At 42.5% G+C, this 26,768-nt stretch overlaps 14 non-coding genes across 14 annotated transcripts; all 14 read right to left on the bottom strand.

Moving 5' to 3' along the window:
* Positions 1-1,210: 1,210 nt before the first annotated feature.
* LOC118937123 lies at positions 1,211-1,374 on the bottom strand. The gene has a single exon (XR_005034517.1). It is a non-coding gene; the product is annotated as a U1 spliceosomal RNA (small nuclear RNA).
* Positions 1,375-3,134: 1,760 nt separating this feature from the next.
* On the bottom strand, positions 3,135-3,298 carry LOC118936945. Its single transcript, XR_005034370.1, has one exon. It is a non-coding gene; the product is annotated as a U1 spliceosomal RNA (small nuclear RNA).
* Positions 3,299-4,859: 1,561 nt separating this feature from the next.
* On the bottom strand, positions 4,860-5,029 carry LOC118937046. The gene has a single exon (XR_005034448.1). It is a non-coding gene; the product is annotated as a U1 spliceosomal RNA (small nuclear RNA).
* Positions 5,030-6,726: 1,697 nt separating this feature from the next.
* LOC118936948 lies at positions 6,727-6,890 on the bottom strand. The gene has a single exon (XR_005034373.1). It is a non-coding gene; the product is annotated as a U1 spliceosomal RNA (small nuclear RNA).
* Positions 6,891-8,451: 1,561 nt separating this feature from the next.
* LOC118937047 lies at positions 8,452-8,621 on the bottom strand. Its single transcript, XR_005034449.1, has one exon. It is a non-coding gene; the product is annotated as a U1 spliceosomal RNA (small nuclear RNA).
* A 1,561-nt stretch (positions 8,622-10,182) lies between these two features.
* LOC118937048 lies at positions 10,183-10,352 on the bottom strand. The gene has a single exon (XR_005034450.1). It is a non-coding gene; the product is annotated as a U1 spliceosomal RNA (small nuclear RNA).
* Positions 10,353-12,111: 1,759 nt separating this feature from the next.
* On the bottom strand, positions 12,112-12,267 carry LOC118937008. The gene has a single exon (XR_005034431.1). It is a non-coding gene; the product is annotated as a U1 spliceosomal RNA (small nuclear RNA).
* Positions 12,268-14,027: 1,760 nt separating this feature from the next.
* On the bottom strand, positions 14,028-14,191 carry LOC118936946. The gene has a single exon (XR_005034371.1). It is a non-coding gene; the product is annotated as a U1 spliceosomal RNA (small nuclear RNA).
* Positions 14,192-15,952: 1,761 nt separating this feature from the next.
* On the bottom strand, positions 15,953-16,116 carry LOC118937001. The gene has a single exon (XR_005034424.1). It is a non-coding gene; the product is annotated as a U1 spliceosomal RNA (small nuclear RNA).
* Positions 16,117-17,877: 1,761 nt separating this feature from the next.
* LOC118936947 lies at positions 17,878-18,041 on the bottom strand. The gene has a single exon (XR_005034372.1). It is a non-coding gene; the product is annotated as a U1 spliceosomal RNA (small nuclear RNA).
* Positions 18,042-19,802: 1,761 nt separating this feature from the next.
* LOC118936949 lies at positions 19,803-19,966 on the bottom strand. The gene has a single exon (XR_005034374.1). It is a non-coding gene; the product is annotated as a U1 spliceosomal RNA (small nuclear RNA).
* Positions 19,967-21,727: 1,761 nt separating this feature from the next.
* On the bottom strand, positions 21,728-21,891 carry LOC118936950. The gene has a single exon (XR_005034375.1). It is a non-coding gene; the product is annotated as a U1 spliceosomal RNA (small nuclear RNA).
* Positions 21,892-23,652: 1,761 nt separating this feature from the next.
* LOC118936959 lies at positions 23,653-23,816 on the bottom strand. Its single transcript, XR_005034385.1, has one exon. It is a non-coding gene; the product is annotated as a U1 spliceosomal RNA (small nuclear RNA).
* Positions 23,817-25,451: 1,635 nt separating this feature from the next.
* Positions 25,452-25,615, bottom strand: LOC118936971. The gene has a single exon (XR_005034396.1). It is a non-coding gene; the product is annotated as a U1 spliceosomal RNA (small nuclear RNA).
* Between the last annotated feature and the right edge of the window lie 1,153 nt (positions 25,616-26,768).

Genomic DNA, 26,768 nt, shown 5'->3' on the forward strand with positions numbered 1-26,768 from the left:
GTTGGGAACAAGTTCTCATTTACAACTGCGACCTGGCCAAGAATAAAGCACAGCAATGCGACAACAACAACAACACAGAGTTACACGTAAACAAACGTAGTCAATAACACAGTAGAACATGAAAATAGAAAGATCTATGTACAGTGACATGGCCATACTCGTATTTGTAATTGTATCTGTAAATTGACAGGATGATACTCGCGATCAGGGTTAAACTGAAGTGTTTTAATATGCCTAAATACATTTTGGCAGAATACCTCACTACACATTCTCACTGCAAAAAAAAAAACCTGCAGAAATGTCTGTGGAATGGATCTGCATCTTGGAACAACAGAATCCATCTTATTGACTGATTTCATCAGGAAATAAGTGGACCAGGGACATGTCTGTGGCATGGTAATGGTTGACCAGGGAAATGTCTGTTGTCAAGGTAATGGTTGACCAGGGAAATGTCTGTGGAATGGTAATGTTTGACCAGGGACATGACTGTGGCATGGTAATGGTTGACCAGGGAAATGTCTGTGGCATTGTAGACCAGGGACATGTCTGTGGAATGGTAATGGTTTACCAGGGAAATGTCTGTGGAATGGTAATGTTTGACCAGGGACATGACTGTGGCGTGGTAATGGTTGACCAGGGAAATGTCTGTGGCATGGTAATGGTTGACCAGGGAAATGTCTGTGGCATGGTAATGGTTGAGCAGGGAAATGACTGTGGAATGGTAATGATTGACCAGGGAAATGTCTGTGGCATGGTAATGGTTGACCAGGGAAATGTCTGTGGCATGGTAATGGTTGAGCAGGGAAATGACTGTGGAATGGTAATGGTTGACCAGGGCAATGACTGTGGCATGGTAATGGTTGACATTTACTGTGGTCTTAAATGACAAACTGTCCTATAAATGATGTAATAATCTAGCAAATAAAATACCTCAATCCACATTACGTCCTGAGGGCACAAAATGATCCATTCACAAGTAGGCCTTTTCCTTGACATTATCAGGACATGACAGGCATAATCAGCAGTGCTACAATAACATATCACACACATCCGGGTTATCAGAAGACAGACATGTATCTCTGAGGCCTTTAGTTGACTTATAAACAGACCCCAGTCTGTTCATCTGATAAGTAAAAAATCTCCTTCTCAACACGAAACTCAATAGAACTCCGAATTTAACACATTCCTCCATTATTTTTAACATCAAGATCAGGGGAGAGCGCGAACGCAGTCCCCCACTACCAGAAATTATGCAATCGAGATTTCCACATTTGAGAAATTCGCAGGGGTCAGCACAGCCGGAGTGCAATGGCTGAGCCTCGCCCTGGGTGAACCGCCTTCGTGATCACGGTGTCTCCCTTGCCAGGTAAGTATGAGTTGTACACGTTGGTAGAGGAGCACTCCTTCCAGGACAAAGGTGTTTGACTCACGGTTACCACTTCTACTACTGATAATACCACATCATATTGAACAGGGTTTAATGACGTTTACGAATACAGTTGCGGACAAGGCGAAGAAAAAGCAATACATTTTGTTTTACTATATTATATCACGGACCGACTATTTTCCCATCAAGCAACACGGTAGAAATTCTATATACATTGCATTTGTTGTCTAAATGTCCGTCTGGTTACACACAAGTAGGCGATGTACCAAAATGCTGAATTCACATTCGTGCACACAGCCAACCGAAAGACACCACTTATTTCTGGTGTTTTGTAGCGTTCCAGACGTTGTAGGAATAGTTTCATCACGCTTGTTTTCTGCTCTCAGTAAAATATGACTCCACCATCGACCACAGGGTGGCATACGACCCACAGATACGGAGGAGAAACAGTAGCCTACTACTTCAACGTCAACAAAGACACAGTAGTAGCTACAAGGGTGTTTATTTTATTTTACCTTTATTTAGCCAGGTCGGCCAGTTGGGAACAAGTTCTCATTTACAACTGCGACCTGGCCAAGAATAAAGCACAGCAATGCGACAACAACAACAACACAGAGTTACACGTAAACAAACGTAGTCAATAACACAGTAGAACATGAAAATAGAAAGATCTATGTACAGTGACATGGCCATACTCGTATTTGTAATTGTATCTGTAAATTGACAGGATGATACTCGCGATCAGGGTTAAACTGAAGTGTTTTAATATGCCTAAATACATTTTGGCAGAATACCTCACTACACATTCTCACTGCAAAAAAAAAAACCTGCAGAAATGTCTGTGGAATGGATCTGCATCTTGGAACAACAGAATCCATCTTATTGACTGATTTCATCAGGAAATAAGTGGACCAGGGACATGTCTGTGGCATGGTAATGGTTGACCAGGGAAATGTCTGTTGTCAAGGTAATGGTTGACCAGGGAAATGTCTGTGGAATGGTAATGTTTGACCAGGGACATGACTGTGGCATGGTAATGGTTGACCAGGGAAATGTCTGTGGCATTGTAGACCAGGGACATGTCTGTGGAATGGTAATGGTTGACCAGGGAAATGTCTGTGGAATGGTAATGTTTGACCAGGGACATGACTGTGGCGTGGTAATGGTTGACCAGGGAAATGTCTGTGGCATGGTAATGGTTGACCAGGGAAATGTCTGTGGCATGGTAATGGTTGAGCAGGGAAATGACTGTGGAATGGTAATGATTGACCAGGGAAATGTCTGTGGCATGGTAATGGTTGACCAGGGAAATGTCTGTGGCATGGTAATGGTTGAGCAGGGAAATGACTGTGGAATGGTAATGGTTGACCAGGGCAATGACTGTGGCATGGTAATGGTTGACATTTACTGTGGTCTTAAATGACAAACTGTCCTATAAATGATGTAATAATCTAGCAAATAAAATACCTCAATCCACATTACGTCCTGAGGGCACAAAATGATCCATTCACAAGTAGGCCTTTTCCTTGACATTATCAGGACATGACAGGCATAATCAGCAGTGCTACAATAACATATCACACACATCCGGGTTATCAGAAGACAGACATGTATCTCTGAGGCCTTTAGTTGACTTATAAACAGACCCCAGTCTGTTCATCTGATAAGTAAAAAATCTCCTTCTCAACACGAAACTCAATAGAACTCCGAATTTAACACATTCCTCCATTATTTTTAACATCAAGATCAGGGGAGAGCGCGAACGCAGTCCCCCACTACCATAAATTATGCAATCGAGATTTCCACATTTGAGAAATTCGCAGGGGTCAGCACAGCCGGAGTGCAATGGCTGAGCCTCGCCCTGGGTGAACCGCCTTCGTGATCACGGTGTCTCCCTTGCCAGGTAAGTATGAGTTGTACACGTTGGTAGAGGAGCACTCCTTCCAGGACAAAGGTGTTTGACTCACGGTTACCACTTCTACTACTGATAATACCACATCATATTGAACAGGGTTTAATGACGTTTACGAATACAGTTGCGGACAAGGCGAAGAAAAAGCAATATATTTTGTTTTACTATATTATATCACGGACCGACTATTTTCCCATCAAGCAACACGGTAGAAATTCTATATACATTGCATTTGTTGTCTAAATGTCCGTCTGGTTACACACAAGTAGGCGATGTACCAAAATGCTGAATTCACATTCGTGCACACAGCCAACCGAAAGACACCACTTATTTCTGGTGTTTTGTAGCGTTCCAGACGTTGTAGGAATAGTTTCATCACGCTTGTTTTCTGCTCTCAGTAAAATATGACTCCACCATCGACCACAGGGTGGCATACGACCCACAGATACGGAGGAGAAACAGTAGCCTACTACTTCAACGTCAACAAAGACACAGTAGTAGCTACAAGGGTGTTTATTTTATTTTACCTTTATTTAGCCAGGTCGGCCAGTTGGGAACAAGTTCTCATTTACAACTGCGACCTGGCCAAGAATAAAGCACAGCAATGCGACAACAACAACAACACAGAGTTACACGTAAACAAATGTAGTCAATAACACAGTAGAACATGAAAATAGAAAGATCTATGTACAGTGACATGGCCATACTCGTATTTGTAATTGTATCTGTAAATTGACAGGATGATACTCGCGATCAGGGTTAAACTGAAGTGTTTTAATATGCCTAAATACATTTTGGCAGAATACCTCACTACACATTCTCACTGCAAAAAAAAAAACCTGCAGAAATGTCTGTGGAATGGATCTGCATCTTGGAACAACAGAATCCATCTTATTGACTGATTTCATCAGGAAATAAGTGGACCAGGGACATGTCTGTGGCATGGTAATGGTTGACCAGGGAAATGTCTGTTGTCAAGGTAATGGTTGACCAGGGAAATGTCTGTGGAATGGTAATGTTTGACCAGGGACATGACTGTGGCATGGTAATGGTTGACCAGGGAAATGTCTGTGGCATTGTAGACCAGGGACATGTCTGTGGAATGGTAATGGTTGACCAGGGAAATGTCTGTGGCATGGTAATGGTTGACCAGGGAAATGTCTGTGGCATGGTAATGGTTGAGCAGGGAAATGACTGTGGAATGGTAATGATTGACCAGGGAAATGTCTGTGGCATGGTAATGGTTGACCAGGGAAATGTCTGTGGCATGGTAATGGTTGAGCAGGGAAATGACTGTGGAATGGTAATGGTTGACCAGGGCAATGACTGTGGCATGGTAATGGTTGACATTTACTGTGGTCTTAAATGACAAACTGTCCTATAAATGATGTAATAATCTAGGGCACCAGGGGGCACAAAATGATCCATTCACAAGTAGGCCTTTTCCTTGACATTATCAGGACATGACAGGCATAATCAGCAGTGCTACAATAACATATCACACACATCCATCCGGGTTATCAGAAGACAGACATGTGTCTCTGAGGCCTTTAGTTGACTTATAAACAGACCCCAGTCTGTTCATCTGATAAGTAAAAAATCTCCTTCTCAACACGAAACTCAATAGAACTCCGAATTTAACACATTCCGGAGTGCAATGTGCAATGGCTGAGCCTCGCCCTGGGTGAACCGCCTTCGTGATCACGGTGTCTCCCTTGCCAGGTAAGTATGAGTTGTACACGTTGGTAGAGGAGCACTCCTTCCAGGACAAAGGTGTTTGACTCACGGTTACCACTTCTACTACTGATAATACCACATCATATTGAACAGGGTTTAATGACGTTTACGAATACAGTTGCGGACAAGGCGAAGAAAAAGCAATACATTTTGTTTTACTATATTATATCACGGACCGACTATTTTCCCATCAAGCAACACGGTAGAAATTCTATATACATTGCATTTGTTGTCTAAATGTCCGTCTGGTTACACACAAGTAGGCGATGTACCAAAATGCTGAATTCACATTCGTGCACACAGCCAACCGAAAGACACCACTTATTTCTGGTGTTTTGTAGCGTTCCAGACGTTGTAGGAATAGTTTCATCACGCTTGTTTTCTGCTCTCAGTAAAATATGACTCCACCATCGACCACAGGGTGGCATACGACCCACAGATACGGAGGAGAAACAGTAGCCTACTACTTCAACGTCAACAAAGACACAGTAGTAGCTACAAGGGTGTTTATTTTATTTTACCTTTATTTAGCCAGGTCGGCCAGTTGGGAACAAGTTCTCATTTACAACTGCGACCTGGCCAAGAATAAAGCACAGCAATGCGACAACAACAACAACACAGAGTTACACGTAAACAAACGTAGTCAATAACACAGTAGAACATGAAAATAGAAAGATCTATGTACAGTGACATGGCCATACTCGTATTTGTAATTGTATCTGTAAATTGACAGGATGATACTCGCGATCAGGGTTAAACTGAAGTGTTTTAATATGCCTAAATACATTTTGGCAGAATACCTCACTACACATTCTCACTGCAAAAAAAAAACCTGCAGAAATGTCTGTGGAATGGATCTGCATCTTGGAACAACAGAATCCATCTTATTGACTGATTTCATCAGGAAATAAGTGGACCAGGGACATGTCTGTGGCATGGTAATGGTTGACCAGGGAAATGTCTGTTGTCAAGGTAATGGTTGACCAGGGAAATGTCTGTGGAATGGTAATGTTTGACCAGGGACATGACTGTGGCATGGTAATGGTTGACCAGGGAAATGTCTGTGGCATTGTAGACCAGGGACATGTCTGTGGAATGGTAATGGTTGACCAGGGAAATGTCTGTGGCATGGTAATGGTTGACCAGGGAAATGTCTGTGGCATGGTAATGGTTGAGCAGGGAAATGACTGTGGAATGGTAATGATTGACCAGGGAAATGTCTGTGGCATGGTAATGGTTGACCAGGGAAATGTCTGTGGCATGGTAATGGTTGAGCAGGGAAATGACTGTGGAATGGTAATGGTTGACCAGGGCAATGACTGTGGCATGGTAATGGTTGACATTTACTGTGGTCTTAAATGACAAACTGTCCTATAAATGATGTAATAATCTAGCAAATAAAATACCTCAATCCACATTACGTCCTGAGGGCACAAAATGATCCATTCACAAGTAGGCCTTTTCCTTGACATTATCAGGACATGACAGGCATAATCAGCAGTGCTACAATAACATATCACACACATCCATCCGGGTTATCAGAAGACAGACATGTGTCTCTGAGGCCTTTAGTTGACTTATAAACAGACCCCAGTCTGTTCATCTGATAAGTAAAAAATCTCCTTCTCAACACGAAACTCAATAGAACTCCGAATTTAACACATTCCTCCATTATTTTTAACATCAAGATCAGGGGAGAGCGCGAACGCAGTCCCCCACTACCAGAAATTATGCAATCGAGATTTCCACATTTGAGAAATTCGCAGGGGTCAGCACAGCCGGAGTGCAATGGCTGAGCCTCGCCCTGGGTGAACCGCCTTCGTGATCACGGTGTCTCCCTTGCCAGGTAAGTATGAGTTGTACACGTTGGTAGAGGAGCACTCCTTCCAGGACAAAGGTGTTTGACTCACGGTTACCACTTCTACTACTGATAATACCACATCATATTGAACAGGGTTTAATGACGTTTACGAATACAGTTGCGGACAAGGCGAAGAAAAAGCAATATATTTTGTTTTACTATATTATATCACGGACCGACTATTTTCCCATCAAGCAACACGGTAGAAATTCTATATACATTGCATTTGTTGTCTAAATGTCCGTCTGGTTACACACAAGTAGGCGATGTACCAAAATGCTGAATTCACATTCGTGCACACAGCCAACCGAAAGACACCACTTATTTCTGGTGTTTTGTAGCGTTCCAGACGTTGTAGGAATAGTTTCATCACGCTTGTTTTCTGCTCTCAGTAAAATATGACTCCACCATCGACCACAGGGTGGCATACGACCCACAGATACGGAGGAGAAACAGTAGCCTACTACTTCAACGTCAACAAAGACACAGTAGTAGCTACAAGGGTGTTTATTTTATTTTACCTTTATTTAGCCAGGTCGGCCAGTTGGGAACAAGTTCTCATTTACAACTGCGACCTGGCCAAGAATAAAGCACAGCAATGCGACAACAACAACAACACAGAGTTACACGTAAACAAACGTAGTCAATAACACAGTAGAACATGAAAATAGAAAGATCTATGTACAGTGACATGGCCATACTCGTATTTGTAATTGTATCTGTAAATTGACAGGATGATACTCGCGATCAGGGTTAAACTGAAGTGTTTTAATATGCCTAAATACATTTTGGCAGAATACCTCACTACACATTCTCACTGCAAAAAAAAAAACCTGCAGAAATGTCTGTGGAATGGATCTGCATCTTGGAACAACAGAATCCATCTTATTGACTGATTTCATCAGGAAATAAGTGGACCAGGGACATGTCTGTGGCATGGTAATGGTTGACCAGGGAAATGTCTGTTGTCAAGGTAATGGTTGACCAGGGAAATGTCTGTGGAATGGTAATGTTTGACCAGGGACATGACTGTGGCATGGTAATGGTTGACCAGGGAAATGTCTGTGGCATTGTAGACCAGGGACATGTCTGTGGAATGGTAATGGTTGACCAGGGAAATGTCTGTGGCATGGTAATGGTTGACCAGGGAAATGTCTGTGGCATGGTAATGGTTGAGCAGGGAAATGACTGTGGAATGGTAATGATTGACCAGGGAAATGTCTGTGGCATGGTAATGGTTGACCAGGGAAATGTCTGTGGCATGGTAATGGTTGAGCAGGGAAATGACTGTGGAATGGTAATGGTTGACCAGGGCAATGACTGTGGCATGGTAATGGTTGACATTTACTGTGGTCTTAAATGACAAACTGTCCTATAAATGATGTAATAATCTAGGGCACCAGGGGGCACAAAATGATCCATTCACAAGTAGGCCTTTTCCTTGACATTATCAGGACATGACAGGCATAATCAGCAGTGCTACAATAACATATCACACACATCCATCCGGGTTATCAGAAGACAGACATGTGTCTCTGAGGCCTTTAGTTGACTTATAAACAGACCCCAGTCTGTTCATCTGATAAGTAAAAAATCTCCTTCTCAACACGAAACTCAATAGAACTCCGAATTTAACACATTCCGGAGTGCAATGTGCAATGGCTGAGCCTCGCCCTGGGTGAACCGCCTTCGTGATCACGGTGTCTCCCTTGCCAGGTAAGTATGAGTTGTACACGTTGGTAGAGGAGCACTCCTTCCAGGACAAAGGTGTTTGACTCACGGTTACCACTTCTACTACTGATAATACCACATCATATTGAACAGGGTTTAATGACGTTTACGAATACAGTTGCGGACAAGGCGAAGAAAAAGCAATACATTTTGTTTTACTATATTATATCACGGACCGACTATTTTCCCATCAAGCAACACGGTAGAAATTCTATATACATTGCATTTGTTGTCTAAATGTCCGTCTGGTTACACACAAGTAGGCGATGTACCAAAATGCTGAATTCACATTCGTGCACACAGCCAACCGAAAGACACCACTTATTTCTGGTGTTTTGTAGCGTTCCAGACGTTGTAGGAATAGTTTCATCACGCTTGTTTTCTGCTCTCAGTAAAATATGACTCCACCATCGACCACAGGGTGGCATACGACCCACAGATACGGAGGAGAAACAGTAGCCTACTACTTCAACGTCAACAAAGACACAGTAGTAGCTACAAGGGTGTTTATTTTATTTTACCTTTATTTAGCCAGGTCGGCCAGTTGGGAACAAGTTCTCATTTACAACTGCGACCTGGCCAAGAATAAAGCACAGCAATGCGACAACAACAACAACACAGAGTTACACGTAAACAAACGTAGTCAATAACACAGTAGAACATGAAAATAGAAAGATCTATGTACAGTGACATGGCCATACTCGTATTTGTAATTGTATCTGTAAATTGACAGGATGATACTCGCGATCAGGGTTAAACTGAAGTGTTTTAATATGCCTAAATACATTTTGGCAGAATACCTCACTACACATTCTCACTGCAAAAAAAAAAACCTGCAGAAATGTCTGTGGAATGGATCTGCATCTTGGAACAACAGAATCCATCTTATTGACTGATTTCATCAGGAAATAAGTGGACCAGGGACATGTCTGTGGCATGGTAATGGTTGACCAGGGAAATGTCTGTTGTCAAGGTAATGGTTGACCAGGGAAATGTCTGTGGAATGGTAATGTTTGACCAGGGACATGACTGTGGCATGGTAATGGTTGACCAGGGAAATGTCTGTGGCATTGTAGACCAGGGACATGTCTGTGGAATGGTAATGGTTGACCAGGGAAATGTCTGTGGCATGGTAATGGTTGACCAGGGAAATGTCTGTGGCATGGTAATGGTTGAGCAGGGAAATGACTGTGGAATGGTAATGATTGACCAGGGAAATGTCTGTGGCATGGTAATGGTTGACCAGGGAAATGTCTGTGGCATGGTAATGGTTGAGCAGGGAAATGACTGTGGAATGGTAATGGTTGACCAGGGCAATGACTGTGGCATGGTAATGGTTGACATTTACTGTGGTCTTAAATGACAAACTGTCCTATAAATGATGTAATAATCTAGGGCACCAGGGGGCACAAAATGATCCATTCACAAGTAGGCCTTTTCCTTGACATTATCAGGACATGACAGGCATAATCAGCAGTGCTACAATAACATATCACACACATCCATCCGGGTTATCAGAAGACAGACATGTGTCTCTGAGGCCTTTAGTTGACTTATAAACAGACCCCAGTCTGTTCATCTGATAAGTAAAAAATCTCCTTCTCAACACGAAACTCAATAGAACTCCGAATTTAACACATTCCGGAGTGCAATGTGCAATGGCTGAGCCTCGCCCTGGGTGAACCGCCTTCGTGATCACGGTGTCTCCCTTGCCAGGTAAGTATGAGTTGTACACGTTGGTAGAGGAGCACTCCTTCCAGGACAAAGGTGTTTGACTCACGGTTACCACTTCTACTACTGATAATACCACATCATATTGAACAGGGTTTAATGACGTTTACGAATACAGTTGCGGACAAGGCGAAGAAAAAGCAATACATTTTGTTTTACTATATTATATCACGGACCGACTATTTTCCCATCAAGCAACACGGTAGAAATTCTATATACATTGCATTTGTTGTCTAAATGTCCGTCTGGTTACACACAAGTAGGCGATGTACCAAAATGCTGAATTCACATTCGTGCACACAGCCAACCGAAAGACACCACTTATTTCTGGTGTTTTGTAGCGTTCCAGACGTTGTAGGAATAGTTTCATCACGCTTGTTTTCTGCTCTCAGTAAAATATGACTCCACCATCGACCACAGGGTGGCATACGACCCACAGATACGGAGGAGAAACAGTAGCCTACTACTTCAACGTCAACAAAGACACAGTAGTAGCTACAAGGGTGTTTATTTTATTTTACCTTTATTTAGCCAGGTCGGCCAGTTGGGAACAAGTTCTCATTTACAACTGCGACCTGGCCAAGAATAAAGCACAGCAATGCGACAACAACAACAACACAGAGTTACACGTAAACAAACGTAGTCAATAACACAGTAGAACATGAAAATAGAAAGATCTATGTACAGTGACATGGCCATACTCGTATTTGTAATTGTATCTGTAAATTGACAGGATGATACTCGCGATCAGGGTTAAACTGAAGTGTTTTAATATGCCTAAATACATTTTGGCAGAATACCTCACTACACATTCTCACTGCAAAAAAAAAACCTGCAGAAATGTCTGTGGAATGGATCTGCATCTTGGAACAACAGAATCCATCTTATTGACTGATTTCATCAGGAAATAAGTGGACCAGGGACATGTCTGTGGCATGGTAATGGTTGACCAGGGAAATGTCTGTTGTCAAGGTAATGGTTGACCAGGGAAATGTCTGTGGAATGGTAATGTTTGACCAGGGACATGACTGTGGCATGGTAATGGTTGACCAGGGAAATGTCTGTGGCATTGTAGACCAGGGACATGTCTGTGGAATGGTAATGGTTGACCAGGGAAATGTCTGTGGAATGGTAATGTTTGACCAGGGACATGACTGTGGCGTGGTAATGGTTGACCAGGGAAATGTCTGTGGCATGGTAATGGTTGACCAGGGAAATGTCTGTGGCATGGTAATGGTTGAGCAGGGAAATGACTGTGGAATGGTAATGATTGACCAGGGAAATGTCTGTGGCATGGTAATGGTTGACCAGGGAAATGTCTGTGGCATGGTAATGGTTGAGCAGGGAAATGACTGTGGAATGGTAATGGTTGACCAGGGCAATGACTGTGGCATGGTAATGGTTGACATTTACTGTGGTCTTAAATGACAAACTGTCCTATAAATGATGTAATAATCTAGCAAATAAAATACCTCAATCCACATTACGTCCTGAGGGCACAAAATGATCCATTCACAAGTAGGCCTTTTCCTTGACATTATCAGGACATGACAGGCATAATCAGCAGTGCTACAATAACATATCACACACATCCGGGTTATCAGAAGACAGACATGTATCTCTGAGGCCTTTAGTTGACTTACAAACAGACCCCAGTCTGTTCATCTGATAAGTAAAAAATCTCCTTCTCAACACGAAACTCAATAGAACTCCGAATTTAACACATTCCTCCATTATTTTTAACATCAAGATCAGGGGAGAGCGCGAACGCAGTCCCCCACTACCATAAATTATGCAATCGAGATTTCCACATTTCGCAGGGGTCAGCACAGCCGGAGTGCAATGGCTGAGCCTCGCCCTGGGTGAACCGCCTTCGTGATCACGGTGTCTCCCTTGCCAGGTAAGTATGAGTTGTACACGTTGGTAGAGGAGCACTCCTTCCAGGACAAAGGTGTTTGACTCACGGTTACCACTTCTACTACTGATAATACCACATCATATTGAACAGGGTTTAATGACGTTTACGAATACAGTTGCGGACAAGGCGAAGAAAAAGCAATATATTTTGTTTTACTATATTATATCACGGACCGACTATTTTCCCATCAAGCAACACGGTAGAAATTCTATATACATTGCATTTGTTGTCTAAATGTCCGTCTGGTTACACACAAGTAGGCGATGTACCAAAATGCTGAATTCACATTCGTGCACACAGCCAACCGAAAGACACCACTTATTTCTGGTGTTTTGTAGCGTTCCAGACGTTGTAGGAATAGTTTCATCACGCTTGTTTTCTGCTCACAGTAAAATATGACTCCACCATCGACCACAGGGTGGCATACGACCCACAGATACGGAGGAGAAACAGTAGCCTACTACTTCAACGTCAACAAAGACACAGTAGTAGCTACAAGGGTGTTTATTTTATTTTACCTTTATTTAGCCAGGTCGGCCAGTTGGGAACAAGTTCTCATTTACAACTGCGACCTGGCCAAGAATAAAGCACAGCAATGCGACAACAACAACAACACAGAGTTACACGTAAACAAACGTAGTCAATAACACAGTAGAACATGAAAATAGAAAGATCTATGTACAGTGACATGGCCATACTCGTATTTGTAATTGTATCTGTAAATTGACAGGATGATACTCGCGATCAGGGTTAAACTGAAGTGTTTTAATATGCCTAAATACATTTTGGCAGAATACCTCACTACACATTCTCACTGCAAAAAAAAAAACCTGCAGAAATGTCTGTGGAATGGATCTGCATCTTGGAACAACAGAATCCATCTTATTGACTGATTTCATCAGGAAATAAGTGGACCAGGGACATGTCTGTGGCATGGTAATGGTTGACCAGGGAAATGTCTGTTGTCAAGGTAATGGTTGACCAGGGAAATGTCTGTGGAATGGTAATGTTTGACCAGGGACATGACTGTGGCATGGTAATGGTTGACCAGGGAAATGTCTGTGGCATTGTAGACCAGGGACATGTCTGTGGAATGGTAATGGTTGACCAGGGAAATGTCTGTGGAATGGTAATGTTTGACCAGGGACATGACTGTGGCGTGGTAATGGTTGACCAGGGAAATGTCTGTGGCATGGTAATGGTTGACCAGGGAAATGTCTGTGGCATGGTAATGGTTGAGCAGGGAAATGACTGTGGAATGGTAATGATTGACCAGGGAAATGTCTGTGGCATGGTAATGGTTGACCAGGGAAATGTCTGTGGCATGGTAATGGTTGAGCAGGGAAATGACTGTGGAATGGTAATGGTTGACCAGGGCAATGACTGTGGCATGGTAATGGTTGACATTTACTGTGGTCTTAAATGGCAAACTGTCCTATAAATGATGTAATAATCTAGCAAATAAAATACCTCAATCCACATTACGTCCTGAGGGCACAAAATGATCCATTCACAAGTAGGCCTTTTCCTTGACATTATCAGGACATGACAGGCATAATCAGCAGTGCTACAATAACATATCACACACATCCGGGTTATCAGAAGACAGACATGTATCTCTGAGGCCTTTAGTTGACTTACAAACAGACCCCAGTCTGTTCATCTGATAAGTAAAAAATCTCCTTCTCAACACGAAACTCAATAGAACTCCGAATTTAACACATTCCTCCATTATTTTTAACATCAAGATCAGGGGAGAGCGCGAACGCAGTCCCCCACTACCATAAATTATGCAATCGAGATTTCCACATTTGAGAAATTCGCAGGGGTCAGCACAGCCGGAGTGCAATGGCTGAGCCTCGCCCTGGGTGAACCGCCTTCGTGATCACGGTGTCTCCCTTGCCAGGTAAGTATGAGTTGTACACGTTGGTAGAGGAGCACTCCTTCCAGGACAAAGGTGTTTGACTCACGGTTACCACTTCTACTACTGATAATACCACATCATATTGAACAGGGTTTAATGACGTTTACGAATACAGTTGCGGACAAGGCGAAGAAAAAGCAATACATTTTGTTTTACTATATTATATCACGGACCGACTATTTTCCCATCAAGCAACACGGTAGAAATTCTATATACATTGCATTTGTTGTCTAAATGTCCGTCTGGTTACACACAAGTAGGCGATGTACCAAAATGCTGAATTCACATTCGTGCACACAGCCAACCGAAAGACACCACTTATTTCTGGTGTTTTGTAGCGTTCCAGACGTTGTAGGAATAGTTTCATCACGCTTGTTTTCTGCTCTCAGTAAAATATGACTCCACCATCGACCACAGGGTGGCATACGACCCACAGATACGGAGGAGAAACAGTAGCCTACTACTTCAACGTCAACAAAGACACAGTAGTAGCTACAAGGGTGTTTATTTTATTTGACCTTTATTTAGCCAGGTCGGCCAGTTGGGAACAAGTTCTCATTTACAACTGCGACCTGGCCAAGAATAAAGCACAGCAATGCGACAACAACAACAACACAGAGTTACACGTAAACAAACGTAGTCAATAACACAGTAGAACATGAAAATAGAAAGATCTATGTACAGTGACATGGCCATACTCGTATTTGTAATTGTATCTGTAAATTGACAGGATGATACTCGCGATCAGGGTTAAACTGAAGTGTTTTAATATGCCTAAATACATTTTGGCAGAATACCTCACTACACATTCTCACTGCAAAAAAAAAAAACCTGCAGAAATGTCTGTGGAATGGATCTGCATCTTGGAACAACAGAATCCATCTTATTGACTGATTTCATCAGGAAATAAGTGGACCAGGGACATGTCTGTGGCATGGTAATGGTTGACCAGGGAAATGTCTGTTGTCAAGGTAATGGTTGACCAGGGAAATGTCTGTGGAATGGTAATGTTTGACCAGGGACATGACTGTGGCATGGTAATGGTTGACCAGGGAAATGTCTGTGGCATTGTAGACCAGGGACATGTCTGTGGAATGGTAATGGTTGACCAGGGAAATGTCTGTGGAATGGTAATGTTTGACCAGGGACATGACTGTGGCGTGGTAATGGTTGACCAGGGAAATGTCTGTGGCATGGTAATGGTTGACCAGGGAAATGTCTGTGGCATGGTAATGGTTGAGCAGGGAAATGACTGTGGAATGGTAATGATTGACCAGGGAAATGTCTGTGGCATGGTAATGGTTGACCAGGGAAATGTCTGTGGCATGGTAATGGTTGAGCAGGGAAATGACTGTGGAATGGTAATGGTTGACCAGGGCAATGACTGTGGCATGGTAATGGTTGACATTTACTGTGGTCTTAAATGACAAACTGTCCTATAAATGATGTAATAATCTAGCAAATAAAATACCTCAATCCACATTACGTCCTGAGGGCACAAAATGATCCATTCACAAGTAGGCCTTTTCCTTGACATTATCAGGACATGACAGGCATAATCAGCAGTGCTACAATAACATATCACACACATCCGGGTTATCAGAAGACAGACATGTATCTCTGAGGCCTTTAGTTGACTTATAAACAGACCCCAGTCTGTTCATCTGATAAGTAAAAAATCTCCTTCTCAACACGAAACTCAATAGAACTCCGAATTTAACACATTCCTCCATTATTTTTAACATCAAGATCAGGGGAGAGCGCAAACGCAGTGCCCCACTACCATAAATTATGCAATTGAGATTTCCACATTTGAGAAATTCACAGGGGTCAGCAAAGCCGGAGTGCAATGGCTGAGCCTCGCCCTGGGTGAACCGCCTTCGTGATCACGGTGTCTCCCTTGCCAGGTAAGTATGAGTTGTACACGTTGGTAGAGGAGCACTCCTTCCAGGACAAAGGTGTTTGATTCACGGTTACCACTTCTACTACTGATAATACCACATCATATTGAACAGGGTTTAATGACGTTTACGAATACAGTTGCGGACAAGGCGAAGAAAAAGCTATATATTTTGTTTTACTATATTATATCACGGACCGACTATTTTCCCATCAAGCAACACGGTAGAAATTCTATATACATTGCATTTGTTGTCTAAATGTCCGTCTGGTTACACACAAGTAGGCGATGTACCAAAATGCTGAATTCACATTCGTGCACACAGCCAACCGAAAGACACCACTTATTTCTGGTGTTTTGTAGCGTTCCAGACGTTGTAGGAATAGTTTCATCACGCTTGTTTTCTGCTCTCAGTAAAATATGACTCCACCATCGACCACAGGGTGGCATACGACCCACAGATACGGAGGAGAAACAGTAGCCTACTACTTCAACGTCAACAAAGACACAGTAGTAGCTACAAGGGTGTTTATTTTATTTGACCTTTATTTAGCCAGGTCGGCCAGTTGGGAACAAGTTCTCATTTACAACTGCGACCTGGCCAAGAATAAAGCACAGCAATGCGACAACAACAACAACACAGAGTTACACGTAAACAAACGTAGTCAATAACACAGTAGAACATGAAAATAGAAAGATCTATGTACAGTGACATGGCCATACTCGTATTTGTAATTGTATCTGTAAATTGACAGGATGATACTCGCGATCAGGGTTAAACTGAAGTGTTTTAATATGCCTAAATACATTTTGGCAGAATACCTCACTACACATTCTCACTGCAAAAAAAAAAAACCTGCAGAAATGTCTGTGGAATGGATCTGCATCTTGGAACAACAGAATCCATCTTATTGACTGATTTCATCAGGAAATAAGTGGACCAGGGACATGTCTGTGGCATGGTAATGGTTGACCAGGGAAATGTCTGTTGTCAAGGTAATGGTTGACCAGGGAAATGTCTGTGGAATGGTAATGTTTGACCAGGGACATGACTGTGGCATGGTAATGGTTGACCAGGGAAATGTCTGTGGCATTGTAGACCAGGGACATGTCTGTGGAATGGTAATGGTTGACCAGGGAAATGTCTGTGGAATGGTAATGTTTGACCAGGGACATGACTGTGGCGTGGTAATGGTTGACCAGGGAAATGTCTGTGGCATGGTAATGGTTGACCAGGGAAATGTCTGTGGCATGGTAATGGTTGAGCAGGGAAATGACTGTGGAATGGTAATGATTGACCAGGGAAATGTCTGTGGCATGGTAATGGTTGACCAGGGAAATGTCTGTGGCATGGTAATGGTTGAGCAGGGAAATGACTGTGGAATGGTAATGGTTGACCAGGGCAATGACTGTGGCATGGTAATGGTTGACATTTACTGTGGTCTTAAATGACAAACTGTCCTATAAATGATGTAATAATCTAGCAAATAAAATACCTCAATCCACATTACGTCCTGAGGGCACAAAATGATCCATTCACAAGTAGGCCTTTTCCTTGACATTATCAGGACATGACAGGCATAATCAGCAGTGCTACAATAACATATCACACACATCCGGGTTATCAGAAGACAGACATGTATCTCTGAGGCCTTTAGTTGACTTATAAACAGACCCCAGTCTGTTCATCTGATAAGTAAAAAATCTCCTTCTCAACACGAAACTCAATAGAACTCCGAATTTAACACATTCCTCCATTATTTTTAACATCAAGATCAGGGGAGAGCGCGAACGCAGTCCCCCACTACCATAAATTATGCAATCGAGATTTCCACATTTGAGAAATTCGCAGGGGTCAGCACAGCCGGAGTGCAATGGCTGAGCCTCGCCCTGGGTGAACCGCCTTCGTGATCACGGTGTCTCCCTTGCCAGGTAAGTATGAGTTGTACACGTTGGTAGAGGAGCACTCCTTCCAGGACAAAGGTGTTTGATTCACGGTTACCACTTCTACTACTGATAATACCACATCATATTGAACAGGGTTTAATGACGTTTACGAATACAGTTGCGGACAAGGCGAAGAAAAAGCTATATATTTTGTTTTACTATATTATATCACGGACCGACTATTTTCCCATCAAGCAACACGGTAGAAATTCTATATACATTGCATTTGTTGTCTAAATGTCCGTCTGGTTACACACAAGTAGGCGATGTACCAAAATGCTGAATTCACATTCGTGCACACAGCCAACCGAAAGACACCACTTATTTCTGGTGTTTTGTAGCGTTCCAGACGTTGTAGGAATAGTTTCATCACGCTTGTTTTCTGCTCTCAGTAAAATATGACTCCACCATCGACCACAGGGTGGCATACGACCCACAGATACGGAGGAGAAACAGTAGCCTACTACTTCAACGTCAACAAAGACACAGTAGTAGCTACAAGGGTGTTTATTTTATTTTACCTTTATTTAGCCAGGTCGGCCAGTTGGGAACAAGTTCTCATTTACAACTGCGACCTGGCCAAGAATAAAGCACAGCAATGCGACAACAACAACAACACAGAGTTACACGTAAACAAACGTAGTCAATAACACAGTAGAACATGAAAATAGAAAGATCTATGTACAGTGACATGGCCATACTCGTATTTGTAATTGTATCTGTAAATTGACAGGATGATACTCGCGATCAGGGTTAAACTGAAGTGTTTTAATATGCCTAAATACATTTTGGCAGAATACCTCACTACACATTCTCACTGCAAAAAAAAAAAACCTGCAGAAATGTCTGTGGAATGGATCTGCATCTTGGAACAACAGAATCCATCTTATTGACTGATTTCATCAGGAAATAAGTGGACCAGGGACATGTCTGTGGCATGGTAATGGTTGACCAGGGAAATGTCTGTTGTCAAGGTAATGGTTGACCAGGGAAATGTCTGTGGAATGGTAATGTTTGACCAGGGACATGACTGTGGCATGGTAATGGTTGACCAGGGAAATGTCTGTGGCATTGTAGACCAGGGACATGTCTGTGGAATGGTAATGGTTGACCAGGGAAATGTCTGTGGAATGGTAATGTTTGACCAGGGACATGACTGTGGCGTGGTAATGGTTGACCAGGGAAATGTCTGTGGCATGGTAATGGTTGACCAGGGAAATGTCTGTGGCATGGTAATGGTTGAGCAGGGAAATGACTGTGGAATGGTAATGATTGACCAGGGAAATGTCTGTGGCATGGTAATGGTTGACCAGGGAAATGTCTGTGGCATGGTAATGGTTGAGCAGGGAAATGACTGTGGAATGGTAATGGTTGACCAGGGCAATGACTGTGGCATGGTAATGGTTGACATTTACTGTGGTCTTAAATGACAAACTGTCCTATAAATGATGTAATAATCTAGCAAATGAAATACCTCAATCCACATTACGTCCTGAGGGCACAAAATGATCCATTCACAAGTAGGCCTTTTCCTTGACATTATCAGGACATGACAGGCATAATCAGCAGTGCTACAATAACATATCACACACATCCGGGTTATCAGAAGACAGACATGTATCTCTGAGGCCTTTAGTTGACTTATAAACAGACCCCAGTCTGTTCATCTGATAAGTAAAAAATCTCCTTCTCAACACGAAACTCAATAGAACTCCGAATTTAACACATTCCTCCATTATTTTTAACGTCAAGATCAGGGGAGAGCGCGAACGCAGTCCCCCACTACCATAAATTATGCAATCGAGATTTCCACATTTGAGAAATTCGCAGGGGTCAGCACAGCCGGAGTGCAATGGCTGAGCCTCGCCCTGGGTGAACCGCCTTCGTGATCACGGTGTCTCCCTTGCCAGGTAAGTATGAGTTGTACACGTTGGTAGAGGAGCACTCCTTCCAGGACAAAGGTGTTTGATTCACGGTTACCACTTCTACTACTGATAATACCACATCATATTGAACAGGGTTTAATGACGTTTACGAATACAGTTGCGGACAAGGCGAAGAAAAAGCTATATATTTTGTTTTACTATATTATATCACGGACCGACTATTTTCCCATCAAGCAACACGGTAGAAATTCTATATACATTGCATTTGTTGTCTAAATGTCCGTCTGGTTACACACAAGTAGGCGATGTACCAAAATGCTGAATTCACATTCGTGCACACAGCCAACCGAAAGACACCACTTATTTCTGGTGTTTTGTAGCGTTCCAGACGTTGTAGGAATAGTTTCATCACGCTTGTTTTCTGCTCTCAGTAAAATATGACTCCACCATCGACCACAGGGTGGCATACGACCCACAGATACGGAGGAGAAACAGTAGCCTACTACTTCAACGTCAACAAAGACACAGTAGTAGCTACAAGGGTGTTTATTTTATTTTACCTTTATTTAGCCAGGTCGGCCAGTTGGGAACAAGTTCTCATTTACAACTGCGACCTGGCCAAGAATAAAGCACAGCAATGCGACAACAACAACAACACAGAGTTACACGTAAACAAACGTAGTCAATAACACAGTAGAACATGAAAATAGAAAGATCTATGTACAGTGACATGGCCATACTCGTATTTGTAATTGTATCTGTAAATTGACAGGATGATACTCGCGATCAGGGTTAAACTGAAGTGTTTTAATATGCCTAAATACATTTTGGCAGAATACCTCACTACACATTCTCACTGCAAAAAAAAAAAACCTGCAGAAATGTCTGTGGAATGGATCTGCATCTTGGAACAACAGAATCCATCTTATTGACTGATTTCATCAGGAAATAAGTGGACCAGGGACATGTCTGTGGCATGGTAATGGTTGACCAGGGAAATGTCTGTTGTCAAGGTAATGGTTGACCAGGGAAATGTCTGTGGAATGGTAATGTTTGACCAGGGACATGACTGTGGCATGGTAATGGTTGACCAGGGAAATGTCTGTGGCATTGTAGACCAGGGACATGTCTGTGGAATGGTAATGGTTGACCAGGGAAATGTCTGTGGAATGGTAATGTTTGACCAGGGACATGACTGTGGCGTGGTAATGGTTGACCAGGGAAATGTCTGTGGCATGGTAATGGTTGACCAGGGAAATGTCTGTGGCATGGTAATGGTTGAGCAGGGAAATGACTGTGGAATGGTAATGATTGACCAGGGAAATGTCTGTGGCATGGTAATGGTTGACCAGGGAAATGTCTGTGGCATGGTAATGGTTGAGCAGGGAAATGACTGTGGAATGGTAATGGTTGACCAGGGCAATGACTGTGGCATGGTAATGGTTGACATTTACTGTGGTCTTAAATGACAAACTGTCCTATAAATGATGTAATAATCTAGCAAATGAAATACCTCAATCCACATTACGTCCTGAGGGCACAAAATGATCCATTCACAAGTAGGCCTTTTCCTTGACATTATCAGGACATGACAGGCATAATCAGCAGTGCTACAATAACATATCACACACATCCGGGTTATCAGAAGACAGACATGTATCTCTGAGGCCTTTAGTTGACTTATAAACAGACCCCAGTCTGTTCATCTGATAAGTAAAAAATCTCCTTCTCAACACGAAACTCAATAGAACTCCGAATTTAACACATTCCTCCATTATTTTTAACATCAAGATCAGGGGAGAGCGCGAACGCAGTCCCCCACTACCATAAATTATGCAATCGAGATTTCCACATTTGAGAAATTCGCAGGGGTCAGCACAGCCGGAGTGCAATGGCTGAGCCTCGCCCTGGGTGAACCGCCTTCGTGATCACGGTGTCTCCCTTGCCAGGTAAGTATGAGTTGTACACGTTGGTAGAGGAGCACTCCTTCCAGGACAAAGGTGTTTGACTCACGGTTACCACTTCTACTACTGATAATACCACATCATATTGAACAGGGTTTAATGACGTTTACGAATACAGTTGCGGACAAGGCGAAGAAAAAGCAATATATTTTGTTTTACTATATTATATCACGGACCGACTATTTTCCCATCAAGCAACACGGTAGAAATTCTATATACATTGCATTTGTTGTCTAAATGTCCGTCTGGTTACACACAAGTAGGCGATGTACCAAAATGCTGAATTCACATTCGTGCACACAGCCAACCGAAAGACACCACTTATTTCTGGTGTTTTGTAGCGTTCCAGACGTTGTAGGAATAGTTTCATCACGCTTGTTTTCTGCTCTCAGTAAAATATGACTCCACCATCGACCACAGGGTGGCATACGACCCACAGATACGGAGGAGAAACAGTAGCCTACTACTTCAACGTCAACAAAGACACAGTAGTAGCTACAAGGGTGTTTATTTTATTTTACCTTTATTTAGCCAGGTCGGCCAGTTGGGAACAAGTTCTCATTTACAACTGCGACCTGGCCAAGAATAAAGCACAGCAATGCGACAACAACAACAACACAGAGTTACACGTAAACAAACGTAGTCAATAACACAGTAGAACATGAAAATAGAAAGATCTATGTACAGTGACATGGCCATACTCATATTTGTAATTGTATCTGTAAATTGACAGGATGATACTCGCGATCAGGGTTAAACTGAAGTGTTTTAATATGCCTAAATACATTTTGGCAGAATACCTCACTACACATTCTCACTGCAAAAAAAAAAAACCTGCAGAAATGTCTGTGGAATGGATCTGCATCTTGGAACAACAGAATCCATCTTATTGACTGATTTCATCAGGAAATAAGTGGACCAGGGACATGTCTGTGGCATGGTAATGGTTGACCAGGGAAATGTCTGTTGTCAAGGTAATGGTTGACCAGGGAAATGTCTGTGGAATGGTAATGTTTGACCAGGGACATGACTGTGGCATGGTAATGGTTGACCAGGGAAATGTCTGTGGCATTGTAGACCAGGGACATGTCTGTGGAATGGTAATGGTTGACCAGGGAAATGTCTGTGGAATGGTAATGTTTGACCAGGGACATGACTGTGGCGTGGTAATGGTTGACCAGGGAAATGTCTGTGGCATGGTAATGGTTGACCAGGGAAATGTCTGTGGCATGGTAATGGTTGAGCAGGGAAATGACTGTGGAATGGTAATGATTGACCAGGGAAATGTCTGTGGCATGGTAATGGTTGACCAGGGAAATGTCTGTGGCATGGTAATGGTTGAGCAGGGAAATGACTGTGGAATGGTAATGGTTGACCAGGGCAATGACTGTGGCATGGTAATGGTTGACATTTACTGTGGTCTTAAATGACAAACTGTCCTATAAATGATGTAATAATCTAGCAAATAAAATACCTCAATCCACATTACGTCCTGAGGGCACAAAATGATCCATTCACAAGTAGGCCTTTTCCTTGACATTATCAGGACATGACAGGCATAATCAGCAGTGCTACAATAACATATCACACACATCCGGGTTATCAGAAGACAGACATGTATCTCTGAGGCCTTTAGTTGACTTATAAACAGACCCCAGTCTGTTCATCTGATAAGTAAAAAATCTCCTTCTCAACACGAAACTCAATAGAACTCCGAATTTAACACATTCCTCCATTATTTTTAACATCAAGATCAGGGGAGAGCGCGAACGCAGTCCCCCACTACCAGAAATTATGCAATCGAGATTTCCACATTTGAGAAATTCGCAGGGGTCAGCACAGCCGGAGTGCAATGGCTGAGCCTCGCCCTGGGTGAACCGCCTTCGTGATCACGGTGTCTCCCTTGCCAGGTAAGTATGAGTTGTACACGTTGGTAGAGGAGTACTCCTTCCAGGACAAAGGTGTTTGACTCACGGTTACCACTTCTACTACTGATAATACCACATCATATTGAACAGGGTTTAATGACGTTTACGAATACAGTTGCGGACAAGGCGAAGAAAAAAGCAATACATTTTGTTTTACTATATTATATCACGGACCGACTATTTTCCCATCAAGCAACACGGTAGAAATTCTAAATACATTGCATTTTTGGTCTAAATGTTGGTCTGGTAACACACAAGTAGGCGATGTACCAAAATGCTGAAATCACATTCGTGCACACAGCCAACCGAAAGACACCATTTATTTCTGGTGTTTTGTAGCGTTCCAGACGTTGTAGGAATAGTTTCATCACGCTTGTTTTCTGCTCTCAGTAAAATATGATTCCACCATCGACCACAGGGTGGCATACGACCCACAGATATGGAGGAGAAACAGTAGCCTACTACTTCATCAACAAGACACGGTAGTAGCTACAATGGGTGGTTTTTAATTAATTGTTTTATTTCACCAGGTAGGCTAGTTGGGAACAAGTTCTCATTTACAAACTGCGACCTGGCCAAGATAAAGCACAGCAGTGCGACAAAAACAACAACACAGAGTTACACGTAAACAAACGTAGTCAATAACACAGTAGAACATGAAAATAGAAAGATCTATGTACAGTGACATGGCCATACTCGTATTTGTAATTGTATCTGTAAATTGACAGGATGATACTCGCGATCAGGGTTAAACTGAAGTGTTTTAATATGCCTAAATACATTTTTGGCAGAATACCTCACTACACATTCTCACTGCAAAAAAAAAAAACCTGCAGAAATGTCTGTGGAATGGATCTGCATCTTGGAACAACAGAATCCATCTTATTGACTGATTTCATCAGGAAATAAGTGGACCAGGGACATGTCTGTGGCATGGTAATGGTTGACCAGGGAAATGTCTGTGGCATTGTAGACCAGGGACATGTCTGTGGAATGGTAATGGTTGACCAGGGAAATGTCTGTTGTCAAGGTAATGGTTGACCAGGGAAATGTCTGTTGTCAAGGTAATGGTTGACCAGGGAAATGTCTGTTGTCAAGGTAATGGTTGGTCAGGGAAATGTCTGTTGTCATGGTAATGGTTGACCAGGGCAATGACTGTGGCATGGTAATGGTTGACCAGGGAAATGTCTGTTGTCATGCTAATAGTTGACCAGGGAAATTTCTGTGGCATGGTAATGGTTGACATGTACTGTGGTCTTAAATTACAAACTCTCCTATAAATGATTTAATATTCTAACAAATGAAAGACCTCAATCCAGATTACGTCGTGAGGGCACAAAATGATCCATTCACAAGTAGGCCTTTTCCTTGACATTATCAGGACATGACAGGCATAATCACCAGTGCTACAATAACATATCACACACATCCGGGTTATCAGAAGACAAAATGTATCTCTGAGGCCTTAGTTGACTCATAAACAGACCCTACATTCTATAGCCATTCATCTGATAAGAACATGTAAAATGTTGACAAATGTCCTTCTCAACACGAAACTCAAAAGAAGAGCGAGTTAAAACACATGGAATTAAATATGTCCCTAAATTATTTTTTAACATCAAGATCAGGGGAGAGCGCGAACGCAGTCCCCCACTACCAGAAATTATGCAATCGAGATTTCCACATTTGAGAAATTCGCAGGGGTCAGCACAGCCGGAGTGCAATGGCTGAGCCTCGCCCTGGGTGAACCGCCTTCGTGATCACGGTGTCTCCCTTGCCAGGTAAGTATGAGTTGTACACGTTGGTAGAGGAGTACTCCTTCCAGGACAAAGGTGTTTGACTCACGGTTACCACTTCTACTACTGATAATACCACATCATATTGAACAGGGTTTAATGACGTTTACGAATACAGTTGCGGACAAGGCGAAGAAAAAAGCAATACATTTTGTTTTACTATATTATATCACGGACCGACTATTTTCCCATCAAGCAACACGGTAGAAATTCTAAATACATTGCATTTTTGGTCTAAATGTTGGTCTGGTAACACACAAGTAGGCGATGTACCAAAATGCTGAAATCACATTCGTGCACACAGCCAACCGAAAGACACCATTTATTTCTGGTGTTTTGTAGCGTTCCAGACGTTGTAGGAATAGTTTCATCACGCTTGTTTTCTGCTCTCAGTAAAATATGATTCCACCATCGACCACAGGGTGGCATACGACCCACAGATATGGAGGAGAAACAGTAGCCTACTACTTCATCAACAAGACACGGTAGTAGCTACAATGGGTGGTTTTTAATTAATTGTTTTATTTCACCAGGTAGGCTAGTTGGGAACAAGTTCTCATTTACAAACTGCGACCTGGCCAAGATAAAGCACAGCAGTGCGACAAAAACAACAACACAGAGTTACACGTAAACAAACGTAGTCAATAACACAGTAGAACATGAAAATAGAAAGATCTATGTACAGTGACATGGCCATACTCGTATTTGTAATTGTATCTGTAAATTGACAGGATGATACTCGCGATCAGGGTTAAACTGAAGTGTTTTAATATGCCTAAATACATTTTTGGCAGAATACCTCACTACACATTCTCACTGCAAAAAAAAAAAACCTGCAGAAATGTCTGTGGAATGGATCTGCATCTTGGAACAACAGAATCCATCTTATTGACTGATTTCATCAGGAAATAAGTGGACCAGGGACATGTCTGTGGCATGGTAATGGTTGACCAGGGAAATGTCTGTGGCATTGTAGACCAGGGACATGTCTGTGGAATGGTAATGGTTGACCAGGGAAATGTCTGTTGTCAAGGTAATGGTTGACCAGGGAAATGTCTGTTGTCAAGGTAATGGTTGACCAGGGAAATGTCTGTTGTCAAGGTAATGGTTGGTCAGGGAAATGTCTGTTGTCATGGTAATGGTTGA

This window comes from Oncorhynchus mykiss, chromosome 10 (assembly GCF_013265735.2).
Source record: "Oncorhynchus mykiss isolate Arlee chromosome 10, USDA_OmykA_1.1, whole genome shotgun sequence".
NCBI classification, from domain to species: Eukaryota; Metazoa; Chordata; class Actinopteri; order Salmoniformes; family Salmonidae; genus Oncorhynchus; species Oncorhynchus mykiss.